Raw genomic sequence first — 15,397 nt, forward strand, 5'->3', positions numbered from 1 at the left:
CTTTATACCCCACCACTCTACCATTAAGCCATAAAGCCGGTAATAAGGTGAAAATAAATAACTGAAGGGAAGGGGAGAGAAAGAGATTAAAGAAATGATGGAGAAAGAAAGAAGAGAGTAAATAGAGGAGAAATAGGTGCGGGAACAGAAAAGTACAAAAGAAAAAGATTGAGAAACAAAAAGAATACGAAGACCAAATCCGGGGAAATAAAAACAAAAAATAATGAGGAAAAAATAAAAATATAACAAGTTGGAGGGAAATACAATTCGAGGAATGGAAATTTTATATTAAATAAACTTTGATCATTCTTTTAAATTTGTGGAAGTTATTGAATTGTTTTCTGTGTGTATGTGTACGCGTTGAAGAGACGGTCACGGAGGAGGTAAATATCTGTAGTTACGACACCTAATGCCGGGACTGTTCTCGACTCTTAACTATAGGCTGGGAAATCCCGAACGAGGGCCCATTGTTACCTGTCTCGGGGTGAGACTCTGCTAATACAAAACCTTTCGGTTTATACTTTATAATCTATGCGCGACATGAGTTGCGATTCACTTCCACATGTTCCGTTTGCCCTCCAAGGCCATGTAATTTTCCATGTTATTTGTAACAAAAGAGTATGTCACCTGAGTGTTTGTATAGCTACCTTGTTTTGTTACCTGCCTGTACCCCAACCATTTCGTTGTTTTGCAACTTGCCTTTAACCTGCAATCATGTTTTGTGTATGTGATTTATATTTATTTACTTTATTATTAGGGTGGTCGGAAAATTTTCTTCTAACCGAATTTTACAAACCGATGAAAAATAGTAGGTCAATTTTCTCTCAGCATCCAAAGTTCGAATCGTGAAGTAATAAATTGATATACCTCTAACATAGCAGGTGAACAATAATTTCGTTTAACGTTTCAAAATTATATCCCTAACATAATTTTTAATGAAAAAAAGTGAGATCCCAGACTATAAAATATTTTATATCTCCATTATACACGTTTAAATAGTTATCACTTTTTATTAAATTATAAAAATAATTCTGACAGGAATTTTATAGACTGAAATTGGAGAATAAATTATAAAATGATAGCCAGCCATTCGTCATTATAAAAATTTATGTAATTCCGAAAATTATTTTATAACTGCAGATTCTACACTAATGTAAAAAAAACCATCACACGTAGGGATGGGAAAATAGATGTGTTTATTCTTTTAATAATTTCGTGGATTTCTGAATGTGAGAATTAATAATGGTCAAGTCGTAAAAGATTTGTTGAATATTAGTTTATTGCGTTGATGCTTTGTAAAATTATTTTTAAATGTCGATGCGGTCAGTCAGGCTATAAATTAGAAGCGGCTACTATTTCTACACTAAAGTTGTTTAAATTCCTCCCGTTTTTGGGAAAATTATTTTATATAAACCATAAGTCAAAATGAATGTTTGCTAGCTCACTATTCAAATAATGTTCATTCATTTCGAGGAAAAATAAGCACTTAACCCGTTACAAACCAATAGGAAACAATTAATAAATAGTTATTTACATAAAAGTCAAGAAAATGATACATTACTGGCAAGGAATTATTGAAGTGCGAGGCCCCTCTGGAGCCGAGCCCTTTAATTTCCAAGTCAGGTAATGTCATTTTACTGACGGATTTTGTATTAAATTTTACCCAAAATCGTATTTTAATATAAAATTTCAATTTGTATATATAACCTTTGATTAATGTCAATCTGTCAGTGATGACAGGAGTCATTATAGACATTTGGAAATGTCAAAAATGCGGCCGGTAAAGTGACAGGTGCGGCCAGAAAAGTGACAAGCGGCAGGAAATGAAGTCTGCTCTGACCCTGTCATGGAAACTAAAATTTCCTGTCATAAAGTAGGCATGAAAATGAAGGTTTCAGGACGATTTTGGGTAAATTAAATGCACAAATATTTCACGATTTTCCACTTGTTTGGGCCCTCTACACATAGACTGTTCAGCAGATGATTTGGGGTAATGACACCGTTGTCATCCGGTGACTTTGAGGTATAAGTGAGCGAGCGGGAGTTGAGGATACCGATAACTTCTGAAAAAAAAATATTCTTGGGGTGTTCTCCTTTGGGATCCACTCCTTCAAGTTGCTCGTTTAACATTTTTTTGACGAGTCCTACCATCCGTTCCCAGCTTTCTCCCATATGATGTAAAATTACCTGTTAGAAAATTAGAGATGTTGAACTGACTAAATTTATTTAATTTTTCACGTAATTTCTCTTTCTGCACCGACAAAAAATTTCCTGTTGTCGCTCCATATTTCAGCAGGATTTCCTCTGATGTCGATGAAGCGGATTAAGGCGTCGATCATGTCGTTGGAGTGTTTCAGCAATTTACAAGTGAATTGCTCTTGTGGTAAGACAGGAAAATACAACTCAGTATCTCTTGACCGTTGATCGATTTTATCTCACTTGGCATGGTCAAAATCCAAAGTAATCTACTCCCGCGAAATGAAAGACTGGACTATTTTGATATTAATATATCTCTGACTACGTTTACCTTTAATAGATCGGACGTACGATCATTGACAAAAGTAATGATCGCCTAATAAGTAAGCTTAAAAAAGAAATGCAATTTTGGAAACTTTTTAAGGGTAGTTTCTCGACGAAGCATTTCCACCCCCGATTTATTGGAAAAAAAAATGTTTCTTTGGTCCCCTCTACCACAAAATCAGAAAACTGAATTTTATTTATAAATGTTACAACTTACGTTCAGTAATGCAGCCCCAAAAAGTTTTAAAGGAGTATATTTTTCTATGCAAGTTGAATTAATTACCTTTTATAGGAGCAAAATATTAAAAATAAATTGACATGTGAATTTATGCTTTATTTAATCAAATATAGGTTCCAATTTGGCGCAATGATAATTAATGACACTCAAGTACCTCACCCGAAATAAGGAAAGAAGAAATTATCGTAGAACTAGCATCCTGATTATCCTGATGCAGTTGAAGCATCGTCGAGAGCCCATTAATTCTGTCGGTGATTCTGATTATATACAAGGCAATTCGTTTTAAAATAGTCCGGAAACTGTCGTAACAATATCTACAACTTCAAAAATTTAAATTAAATCTATCAGACCATAAATTAACTAAAATCAGTAAAGTGGGTATATATTATCCCTCGCCCCACGCCACCTGCTCTAGTTTCAATATATCAAAACACGGTAAACTATCTCGAAATAAATAATACCCTTCGCGTTAGCAACATAAGCACCAGACTATAAATTTTAAGGTGCCGAATCTTGGCGCCATCACCACACGGAAATTATATTTTATCCTCGCACACAAAAATTAAAACTAAAAAATAGAAACCCGAACAAGTTAATGAACTCCATCGGAAATATTTAAATAAAAAAAAACTGTCCATTTGCCTTACTACTATTTACGTCATTATTTTTATATATGGATGTATTATTAGAACGAGTAGTGAAAATTCTTATTTTAGAATGGAAATTGTGTGATGAGATCAAGGTTCATTACTATCAGTGCGTTGCATTACAAATAATTCATTAATCAAAGAACAATTGAATTAGTACGTAGAATTTAACGATGAATGAATGCTCTTTGAATTACAATTTCGTAATTACCTAGTACTTACAATCTGATGCGAGTTGGAAATTGGGTAAATCATAGGGCGTGATTTCTTAAACATAAGCCTTGGTTAATTACCCTACAAAAGTGCCAACTCATGTTTCCAGAATATTATTTAAATGCAACACCAATAAAATTGATGAGCAGCTCACCAAGAAAACCGCAAGCAACCTGTACGGCTGTGCATATACATAAACCACCAAGATCAAGTACTAACCTTAGGGTACTTGCCGTAAACGTAACGGGTATACTGCTTGAGCACATACCTGAAACAAAATGAATAAATTAGACTGTTCTTATCTTTCAATCAAACATAAAATCGGTAATGGATATTGGAAATAAACTCTTATGCTAATTACATATCCGTGTTATGCCAATAATAGTATATTAAAATTGAGAATATACCTACATTAAAGTCACATACGATGGCAATAAACATAAAACATTTATTCATGATTATAAATTAATTATTATTTAATAAATTAACTAATAAAACTGACTAAAAAAGCGATACACAAAAATTATTTCTTTACATTCGATCAGCGCCAGGGTTTTGATATTTCTAATAACGAAAGTCGATTCTGGGATGAATCTCTCATTCTTGTCGCCAAACAGGTATAAATTGTACACATGCAGTGTACAACAAAACTGAAATAGTTATTTAATTACGTGATTTATTTATTTACTATTAATTAACAGTCAATTTATAACATTTTGAAATGGATTAATGTATAACCTAACACGAGGGCGAACCATTTATCACTAATATTTCACTTCGGCAACTCCCTGACGCATAATTCGATTTGCTTATATTGCACATGTCCATCTTTCCCGAAAGTTCTCGAAAGTTTCCGAACATTCTAGAATTTTCTCGAACAAACATGTCACCCATGTCGGCCCACGCCGATGACTAATCTTTTATGTCGCCTCGCATCTATCGGGATTTCTAGAAGATTCGCTACAATAAGAATCATAGAGGTGGGCCCATGTTGAACTTGGTGTGTGCTGTACGTTTCCGGTTTTTATGAATTTGTTTAAGTTCCCAGTACCTATCGAATGTACCTTTTTCAAAATTCAATGTACCTCACTGTTGGAAAATTACTTTCCATTGTACCTTTTTCATTTTTAGGAAATCCGATTTCAAAAAATCACGGCTAATCGTGCTAGTAACACGTACTTACTGTAGGAGTTTACACATTTTTGAGAATGCAAGTACTGATTTTTTTTTGGAATTGACAGATGCTTTTGAAAATTTCTGGTCATCCTGTTTTTTTCCTATTCCCGTCACGTGGGAATTTCGGAAAGTGTTTTACTTTATCGGTAACCTTCGCGGGCATACCTAATTGATACGTTTGACCATCTATTTTTTCGCCTCTCACTTGGAGTCGATTGTGCGAGTTCTTCTAGAGCCGTAGTAAATCTCGCCTTGACGCTATCTATTAGTTATAATACGATTTAAAATGACCAAAATAAGAAAAATTGTTTTTTTAAGTCATTCAGAGTAGGTAATATTTTCTTACATCTTTCCGTAAATCTGATAATAACAAACAACAATAAAAAATTATCAAATTTGGGCAGTCGTTCTGCAGTTATTCGCGTACATACATTTCGACAATCCATTTTTATTTATAGATTTCGGAGTCTCCTTCAGTTACTCTGCCGTTGCTTTAATATCGAGGCAAACTATAACGTACAGGAACCGGCAGCTAAGAAGGCGAGAGATGACGTATCCACACTATTCATATTCAGTTAATTGCACCTCTTGATGTGCCACTGCGCCACGCTGATTCCTCATTCGTTCATTTTACTTGAATTTGTGCCTCAGTGTTATTTTTTCCTTTTGGTTTTAGTTGTAATTGCATAATTTTTGTGTTTAAATTGTATCATTTGTGTTAATTCTTCGATTTAGATAAGACTCATTAATTAAGCAAGAAACATCTGGTCAATTTGCGTGTTTTTTATAAAAGGTTTTATTTAGGTGTTTGCGATAAGGAGTTTATCGGATGAAATTTAATTAACGCAGGGGTTCTGGAGCTGATACTCCGAGCCGAGATGCAGGTGGTCAATGATGTGCGGACTATTTTCGGCGTAATTGGGGACAAAAAGTTACAAGGAGTGGGAGTCAACATTTGTCTGCTTAGTGAAAGTTCAAAGTTTCTACCTTCAGAGCAGCCACCGAGAATATTGTTTATAAAGCTAGTTCGAGTTATCGAGTCCAGTTTTTTAAAGATAAAGATAAGTTTCCTAAAGCTGTCGGCGAGTGTTTTTGTGTGTTTTATATAAGTCGCAAACCGTTCACGACCAGATTATTACGATTATTTAAAAGAGAAAAAAACTAAGCAATTTTAAGATTCTTTAAATTTTTAATAATCGAACGCCTACGTGCGGGGTAATTTGTTTAAACAAGCTTTCTTCTAAGAATTTGGTTTCAATTTTTCCTTTCATTTAATGTGTATCAGAATAAATTTTTGTTTGATGCCAATCAATTAATCGTATGTTTATTCGAACCCATTGTGGGATCCGGATAGTGTTCATGTCAGATTTTTCTTTTCGTATCCAAGATTGATTTTAGGTGTCGATTCTTTGAAATTTTCCGAAGCTAATAAAGGTCACTGGGTCTCCCAAATTATTAATTTAAATCAACATTGGGATTTCTCTTTGTAGCAGATTCCGGAAGTGTACGAGGAGAAATTATAAAAATTCTAAGTTTGAATTTTGATTAATTTGAGCTAGCTGGACAGGTGTTTTGTGGATTGTGTAGTTGATCGCACGCCATTGCACAGTACAATATACAGGGTGACAATTTGAAAACTTACCACCCCCCATGTCTTAGTAAATAAACGAGATATTTGAAAAATTCAAAATCCGTTTGGGTAATTTGGAGGGGGAATCACAATGACATAGTTGGCGACGCACCCCCTCCGCCCCAGCCACCCCAACTTTTAAATCTTAAATAGTGACCCCCATGTGTGATACGTCGTTGGAAAGCTCTGAAAAAATGCTTTCCAACCATACCAAATAGCATTACATTTAGGTTAGTAATTATCGTGCAAATCAAAAAAATAAACTAATATGATATATTTACTAAAGTTGGCTTTTATTTCAATAAATGTTCAAAATGGCTTCCGTTATTGGTAAGACAGTAGTATAATCTATTCTCAAACTCTTGTCGAACCTTTTCAAATGTTGGTTTTGCAATATTTCGACATTCTTGAATTATTCTCTGTCTCAGTTCGTCTATGGTCGCCGGTTGCGTTTTAAATACGACAGATTTCAAATGTATCATATTAGTTTATTTTTTGATTTGCACGATAATTACTAACCTAAATGTAATGCTATTTGGTATGGTTGGAAAGCATTTTTTTCAGAGCTTTCCAACGACGTATCACACATGGGGGGTCACTATTTAAGATTTAAAAGTTGGGGTGGCTGGGGCGCAGGGGGGTGGAGGGGGGCGTCGCCAACTATGTCATTGTGATTCCCCCTCCGAATTACCGAAACGGATTTTCATTTTTTTAAATATCTCGTTTATTTACTAAGATATGGGGGGTGGTAAGTTTTCAAATTGTCACCCTGTATGTATGAAATTTCATTTAATTGTTTGCATAAGTAAGAAAGTTGGCACTGCAGATCCTGCACAAAACCAAATTTGGAAAATGGCACTACATTTGCTTTTACCCCAAGTGGCTATGTATCAAATTTCATTTAAATGCCCCAATAAATAAGAAAGTTGGCACTGCGCATGCGTAAAACCAAATTTTGGAACTGGTGTTAAAGTTGCTTTTATTCCAAGTGGTTATGTATCAAATTTCATTTAAATCCCTCTATAAATAAGAAAGTTGGCACTACGCATGTGCAAAACGAAATATTTGCGTTAAATTTGGTTTTATTCAAAGTGCATATGTATCAAATTTCATTTAAATACCTACCTTCATAAATAAGAAAGTTTGCTATCCGGTTTGTAAATGGTTGTGATGCGAAAAGGGCACTGTGAATGTTGATCGATTGGGTCCAATTTTTGGAATGGCGTTTTATATGGCTAAAGCTATACGCATATTACATTTCATGCAATTCGGATCATAACTCACAGAGATGTCAAAAGGACCTTCCTTATTTTTTGGGCTACATTGCCAATTCACGAACTCCGCTCTACAAATTTGATAAAGAATCCACCTGCAAAATTTCATTGTAATCGGTCCATTCGTTTATGAGTTATCGTGCTAACGGACGAACACACGGACAGACACCGTAAAATTATAAACTCGCTAGGAGCTCGTTAATAAACCGAGACAACGGAATATCGAAGGATCCCCAGTATAACCATTTTTTTTAACGACCATTTATTTTAACATTGCAACTTCGATTGATATATGCTCTAGTAGACCGGGAGGCAGTGTACATAGTAACTAAACCATAAGCGACAAAAATTTCGACAATACAGACTGAAAGTACGTTGAAAACTAATAATAAAATCACTCGTCTGCCAGTCGTAAGTGGCAGCATTAACTTGGGGCGGCGCTGAATAGGTGACTTCTTTAGGTGATCAACTAAATTACCAAACTATAAGGGTCACGGAAAAGATTTGTATCAAGAAATCCCATTTTTTCCATAGTTTTCAAATATGCTATGGCAGACGATTTCAAGTGCAGCGTTGGTAGCGAAAGACGCCCTCCAATGTAGGGAAAAACACCCCTGAACTAAACCATGAGGACCGTATAAAAATTATTCATAAAAAATTCCTCTTTTTGTCACTACTTTCAAATATATCCTGGCAGACGATATTAAGTGTAGCTTTAATAGTGGCAGACGTCTTAGAAGTTAAAAAATTTAGGTATACTAAATCCCAGCGAGTGCGAGCGTGTGAGAGATAAATCGTCTCCCGCTGCAACTATCAATTTGGTGCACATTTCCAAATCAGATTGCAAAAAATCATACGTGTACCAGTGACGAGGTATTATGTGATTTGGAACAGTTTTCAAAATTCGCCCCCACGCTAAGTTGACCGCCGCGGGCCGGCAGACGGGCGATTTTGGAATCATACGGTGACATTCTACTGCCTAGTTATATCAAACCTTTTGTACGCTATGACGAGGTATTTTCTACGCGGGCTCTCGGTCTATGTGCTCGTCACCGATCCGGACTAGTGTCGGTTTTTCGACAAAGTTCAAAGGGTGAATCTGTTTGCGCTCGTGTATACCTGTTTACATGCGTTGACGGGCTTGGTGCGATTTCTATAAATTTTTATCATCCACCACCTTCTCCGAGCTCTTCGTCTCTTTTCAATGTTGTTGCTTTTTCCAATAAAAGTAGGTATGTCAAACCGAACGGAACAGCTGCAAAAACATCTACGTCCGCCATGTTTGGTTGTGAGCTTGTTCTGAGTTGTGCTCAGATGCGTGTGAACAGCTTGCTTTGTACGCGGGGATTCGCCGAGCAGCTTACCGAGAGCTTGCCAGGCTACTTGCCGCGCGTGTAAACGTAGCATTACAGTTTACATCGGCACCGTACGCCACGGTTTGACGTCATTATAGTATTCGCTGGCTCACTAGGCTCACATAGAGCAAAGTATGTCAATATGTTTTTGCGAAATTGTAGGGTTTAAGATAGATACAATTTAGTATTATTATTATTATTATTATCTTTATTAAAACTATATGGATTTATATACAATATGTTAACAAATGTGTAACATTATATTTACATAATAACAATTTGTTATGCTGATAAAATCATGTCATTAGTCCATACAATGGCTTCGAATTCATTGACTGTACATATTACGTTGTTCACGCACCACCAGTATTTAAAACTTTCGATTGTCCCTTTTCCTATATGCCAAAAGTAATCCTGTATGATTCTGTTTCTGAGTCTGTTGATGAAAGAGGTCTTGAAGTTTGCGGGGGGGTGTTCATTTTTCATGGCATCAATGGTCAGGTGGTATATAGTAAACTTCGACAAATTTATTATGTAATTTGCTACCGTATGAGCGCTCGTGCGACCTTTTATTCCGCATAAAAAAAAAGTGTCCTCAACGGTATTAATCTTTAGCAACCTTTTCACCATTTTTGATACTAGGTCCCAAACACGTAATGTATTTGGACATCCAAATATCATGTGGAAAGCGTCACACTTTATTGATGGGCAGTTGACGCATGTATCAACACTCCTCAAATTTGCATGTTTTAAAAAAATTGGATCAGCTAACCGATTTTTTGAGAATCTCCATGCAATTTCAGACACGTGCCCGGTTGTTAAACTATTAAACATCGTCTGCCAATGGGTGGGATTTTGCGACCAGTAATTGGTTAATATCTGCTGCTCTTGAAATTGGAAAAAAATCGCTGTTAATTTTTCTTGCAGCTTTTTCCGTGAACTAGAGCTTAATTCGTAATCTCGATTCTGGTACTTGAAAACTCAAACGTTGTTATAGCTAGAGAGAGTTGGGTCCTGTTCCAGAAACCAGTCGTTGAAGATAGATTTAATCCTCTTGTAATGGTTTACCAATTCCTTTTCCAAAATTTCGCACGGTGTTTCAAGGCGTTCAATTAAAGAGCGCTCTTGTAGCCATGTTCCTCCAGATCGAAAATCGCTTATCGTAATGAATCCTGCTTGTTCCCAAATTGCAGTGAAAATTGGTGGAACCGTTCGAGGGGATAATGTAGACAGTAGTGTTGGAATTTTTGACTGGTCAAAATTTTTTACACTAAGGTCGGACTGCTGCGTAGTTTTAATTACCTCCATGATTAAGTCAGATATGATGTGCATCTGTGGTATTCTTTTTTCCAAAAACAGCCACTGCCATGTTAAACCGAGAGAATCTGCTTTCCTTAAAGTGTAATTAACGATAGTCTGCCATTTCTTGTCCACGTTAGAACTTATTAACTTTTTTGCCAACCATATCCTTAAAGTTTTTACTTTGGATGGAATGTGAACAACTCCTAGTCCTCCTTGTTGGATGGGAAAACATAAATGATTGTGAGAAACCCAATGTTTTCCTTTCCAAATGAAGTTAGTCATTTTCCTTTGTAGACAGATTTGTTGTTGATGCGTTATAGGTAGACAGTGGAGGGTGTGCCATAATTTTGGTGCAATGAACTGATTCACGATGGTTTTTCGTCCAATCAATGACACAGAAGGGCATCTACTTTTCCACTTTAATAGTGACATGTCCAGGTCGTGTGAGAGGTGGTTAAAAGCTTGAAAAGAATCTTGATGAGGATCGTTTGATAATTTGATCCCTAATACTTTTATGTGGGTTGACCAAGTGATGCCAAGAGGAGTATCCTTTCGATCCTTCCAGGCACCGGACCAAAAACCGTTACATTTCTTCAGATTTAATTCTGCCCCAGATTGTTCCGCGTATATACGATAACAGCTCACCAATGCTTTAAAATCGCCGTCACTTGAAGTTAAGAACGAGACATCATCTGCGTAAGCACTCACTATTATATTGATAGGTGTTGGAGTGCTCGGAAAAGGGAATCCCTTAAGGAGTGTTCGAGACAACGACAGGAAAGGCTCAAAAGCGACAGAAAAAAGTGACCCTGATAAAGGGCACCCTTGCCTAATTCCGCTTTGAAAATCTATGGCGCTAGTTAATAATGCATCTACCCTTATATGACATACTGTTTTTGCGTACAGCAACTTGACATAATCTATAAAGACATTACCAAAGTTCATCGTCTTGAGCACGTGGAATAGATAACCATGGTCAATCTTATCAAAAGCAGATTTCTGATCTAAGCTGACAATTGCCAGCGGTACCCGTTCTCGATTAGCATAGTTTATTATCTCCCTTTGAAGGTGGATGGTGTCGTACATTGATCTATCTGGAACAGCATAGCTTTGATCAGGTGAAACAATTGTAGAGATGACGTTCGATAATCTTACGGATAAGGTTTTTGAAATTATTTTGTAATCGGTAGTCAACAAGGATATAGGTCGCCAATTGCATAATTCCATTAAGTCGCCCCGCTTTGGCAAGAGCGCGATTACTGCTTTCGATGTTGATTTCGGTAACTGCTTCATTTTTATTGCCACCTGTGTCATTTGACAGAATTTACTTTTTAAAATGTTCCAGAAGCAGGTATAGAACTGAACCGTTAAGCCATCTATTCCAGGAGCGATGTTTTTGTTTAAGGACTTAAGTGCTATTGTTAATTCGTCTGCGGTGATTGGTTGATCCGTGTCCCGTCTATCTTCTTCGGATAGCTTATTGAGGTTTTTGAACAATGGACTAGAGTTTTTGACTTCCATCGCTCCTTTACCATAGATTTTTCGGAAATGGCCATTTACCAATTTACATAGCTCCAAGGGATTTTCGAAGACCTCATCTTCGTGTCTCAATTTTGTAAGGGGTTTGAAAGCGGATTTTATCTTTTTGTTTAGTGTTGGGCGATCGCATTGAACAAGCCTTTCATACTTTGTTGCCATTAAGTGTTTTTCGCTTATTCGATGGTACGCATCTTTTGATTTTTCGATTAAATCGTTTATGTGGTGTTTTTCAGTTTCATTTGCGTGGCCCTGGTTGAATGCTTGTAAATGTTTGTTTAACTTGTAAATGTCATGATATTTCTTTTGTTTATTTTGTCTCTGATAGAGAGTCACAACTCTTTGACTTTCAGTTTAAGCTGATCCCACCAAGATACTATTATATGATCATCAATGTTTTCAGTGCATTCAGACGTCAGAAAAGTATTCATGGCTTCAACGAAACTGTTGTCTTCAATTAAGTAATTATTGAATTTCCAATAGGGTGGTTGGTTAAACGTGGCCGATAAGGTAAATGAAACAGACAAGGCCATATGATCTGAGAAGGAACTGTGAAGCGCAGATGATCTTAAGGAAGGAATTAAGTTGTTCGAACAGTATATTCTATCGAGGCGCGAGGCTGATTTGGATTGGTTTGCATAATATGTAAAACCCCCTTTTCCGTTATTAAAAAATCGCCAGCAATCTGCAAGATTGGCTTCTCTAAAGAAAATACTCAAATTTCTTGAAAATTCAAGATTTCTTTCTATCGATCCATTTCGATCCTTTCGAGGGTCCTCGGTAGAGTTAAAATCGCCTCCCAGGATAGTATTGTCATTTATTTTTATAATGCTGACCTCTTCATTTAGTTTTGATAAAGTTTGTGTGGCTGAATTAACGTTGTGTGGTACATAAACATTAATAAAAGTCCATCTCGTATTATTGATGGAGATTACTAACTTTTGTGCATACGACTCGACTAAAACCGTGTGTTCGATTACTTTAGCTTTTAAGTTCGTTTTGATCGCTATAAGTGTGCCACTATAGTTAGTGATGTGCTTATTTACAAAGAAAACGTATGGCGAACATCTTAGAGCAGTAGGTAAATCTGAGAAGTTGGATTCTTGAAGCAACGCAACATCTGGCGAATTTACGTCTAGAAACGTAGTTAATTCAAAACATTTAAAATCATTCCTCAAACTTTTAGCATTAAGAGTAATTACTTTTAAGCTCTCCATTGGTATTAATTTTTATTTAAAAAAGGTACGATCAGGAACTCTCTACAGACGAGCTGCGATCCAAAGATCCTCTTGGAGAGTTTAACGGAGATGTTGATACCCCTTCTCTATTTAAGTCTCTTTTGATGTAGTTTATTAATCTCTTGCATCGTTCTTTTGTGCTTCTTTGTGTAAATTTGGGAATAGCCTGTTTTATTAAGTTAAGTAGTTGGTCGACATTTGTTGTATACTTCTTAGCCATTTGTAATGGAGTGTTGCAACCTTTTACGCGATTTAAAAAATCCGAAAACGTGATAAAGTCTAGTGCGTATTCGTTATCTTCTTTCCAAATATCTTTTATTTCTTCGTATTCTTCAAGAGCTGGTGTTTTATCCAACCTCTGTTTTTTTGTTTTATTGACCCCTACGAGATGTTTATCTAAAGCTAAACTAAAGTATCAAATTGGTTCGATCTACTCTCAGCACGGGGAGGTTAAACGTCTTTCGTAACTACAGACCTTTGTGGGACGAACGTGTAGTTCAATGAGATCCAGAAGTTGGAGATCCTCAGGATCGCATGGGGAAAAATCTATACCAAAGATTATCGATGGTCTTCCGTTACGACCAGAAAATGCATGTAGTAAAGGTACATACCTATTTTCTGCATGATGCATGCTGTGTAATTGTTACTTATCGGTGTAAATGCAATCTCGAGGCGCGACGTAAATAAATTTGTTGATCCTCAATTACGTGTACGCAGATTATACAATACAATGTAAATTATTTAAGTGTTATCTTTGACTATTATTTAAACAAATACATCTAAATGAATTCGTTTTACTTACGCGTTGAAGTTAAAACCTGGAAAAGACTTTTTCAGAGGGCTATACTGTAAAATGTATGTACCTATATATAAACTGTTTAAAGTAAGTGGAGGATTCAGTTTTTACTTCCAATTTTGTTGCGAAGCTAATAGGTATGGAAACAGTTTCTTATCTTCAGTATCCACTCGGATTTCACTCTTTTACTTCTTAATTACTAAACTTTCCTTTTCATTTTGAGAATAAGTAAACAAAGAGGATTAAAATTTAATAAGGAAACATTGCGCTAAACCCATAACATCTCTTTGAATTTGAATCTATTTAAATATTTAATTAAAACCCTTCATCCTCTTTGATTAAGACTATTATGCATACAATATGCAGATCACGTCGCTTTGCGATGAATCCATCTATTCCGCTAGGTAGATAAATGATTTTTTCAGGTTTCAATAATAAGATTCTAATTCCAATTTAATCGCTTCCAGTGGGTTCGTGGATCCAATAATAATTAATCGCACATCAGTTTATAGGAGATATATTCCCCAATCACCAAATGCCAAGTGCGCAGATTGAAAATGTAGACAAATGGTGTTTTATACCAAAAGAAATTTATTAATAATACTTACATTATATTCTTCGTAAAATGAAACATAATGTCAACAAAAGTATTCTTTGTTAGCGTTAGAGCAATGTAATATGCTAAAAGTAAATCAATAGAGTGCAAACATTTAATTTCAGCCAAAATGTTCTGATTTCAGTTTGTATGAATTTGAGTCCCAGACTATTCCTTAAATCCATTTACCATTGGATATTTAATATAAACATATCCTATACCGTATATAATCAATACTATTCTCATTAGTTTAAATAAATTATGAGTAAATACATAATGAGAAGATTCTCGAGAGAACAGCACAGCAGCGCGTTAAGCGAATTAATACCCTGTATGTATTCCGTAATTAAAGCTGTCATGTCAACCATTACCCGCTAGGAATACAATTGGAACGGCGTTTGTTTATAATTTAATTTGTGTCTCCCATGTATATACATAGGACGATGTAAAGGCAATAACACATTATTAATGAAAAGATGCTTCACGAACAATATCTTGTATAAAATTTGTTAAAGAGCAATATGTGAATAGTGAATTTACTAAAGCGTTAGCAATATGGAACGAGTATAAAAGCTGAGTAACATTGCAAACTCGACGGAATAAATCATCGCACAAAACCGGAGTGGTGATGAAAAAGAAATTACTTTAAAAAGAGGGATACAGGAGAAAATCTGTTCAAAATGAAAAACATAATGGAAGAATCTTGTTACTGTTGGAGTAAGGGTAACTTAGTTTGAAAATAGCACCGTCTACGAGATTTATGGATTTTCTTATGTAAAAAGCAATAAAACTCCAATAATTGTTCAAGATTTAAAAACAAAAATATATAACAGCATAATGTAAAACTGTAGATTGCGACAAGTTTATTCAAAAGCTG

This window comes from Photinus pyralis, unplaced genomic scaffold (assembly GCF_008802855.1).
Source record: "Photinus pyralis isolate 1611_PpyrPB1 unplaced genomic scaffold, Ppyr1.3 Ppyr1.4_LG2, whole genome shotgun sequence".
Taxonomy (NCBI): Eukaryota; Metazoa; Arthropoda; class Insecta; order Coleoptera; family Lampyridae; genus Photinus; species Photinus pyralis.